The sequence below is a fragment of the Otolemur garnettii genome, unplaced genomic scaffold (assembly GCF_000181295.1).
Source record: "Otolemur garnettii isolate 467f Iridium unplaced genomic scaffold, OtoGar3 scaffold00004, whole genome shotgun sequence".
Classification (NCBI taxonomy): Eukaryota; Metazoa; Chordata; class Mammalia; order Primates; family Galagidae; genus Otolemur; species Otolemur garnettii.
Window position 1 is genome coordinate 47,698,732 of NW_003852399.1, and position 682 is coordinate 47,699,413.

A 682-nucleotide genomic window follows, 5' to 3' on the forward strand; every position below is an offset into this window, starting at 1 on the left:
GAGTTTGGAAATTATAATATAACCAATACTATACTGTACACTTAAAGTTTGCTAAGACAGTGGATAGTATGGAAGTGTTCTTGCTGTACACCTACACAAAAGGAGTAAGTGGGATTTTAAAGAATGCATTATCTTCTTAAACTAGGATAGCACTGATTGTAGAATTTCAAATTTGGGCTTTATTGTTTTAGATCAATAGGCACAGTCTCAGTGTAATGCTTTTTCAGCACTTTTTTTTTTTTTCTCAAATCATAGCAGTGTACATTAATACTAAAAAATATGGGATGCTTCATGAATTTGCGTGTCATCCTTGCACAGGGGCCATGCTAATCTTCTCTGTATCGTTCTAATTTTAGTATATGTGCTGCCGAAGCGAGCACTTCAGCACTTCATAAGGTCCCTTTTGTGTGCCATTGATGCGGGACACACACACACAGAGCTACATGTCATATAGCTTATATACGATCTTACTCTACCCACAGATTAGCACCTGCTGCAGTGAGAATAATGATAAAACAGCATCAAATATGTAGAGGGAGTAAAAGCAAAACTAATAATAAAATGTTCACTTTTCCGATTAACCACAACCTCACCATCGCTGCCTACTGATAAGGATGTTGGGGGATTAACTATAGACCAGCAAAAGTAGCAAGTAGGGCAGCACCTGTGGCTCAAAAGGGTA

The 682-nt window shown here is 37.8% G+C and overlaps 1 non-coding gene across 1 annotated transcript; it reads right to left on the reverse strand.

The window, feature by feature from the left end:
- Nucleotides 1–273: 273 nt before the first annotated feature.
- On the reverse strand, nucleotides 274–380 carry LOC111728138. The gene has a single exon (XR_002775526.1). It is a non-coding gene; the product is annotated as a U6 spliceosomal RNA (small nuclear RNA).
- Nucleotides 381–682: the final 302 nt, after the last annotated feature.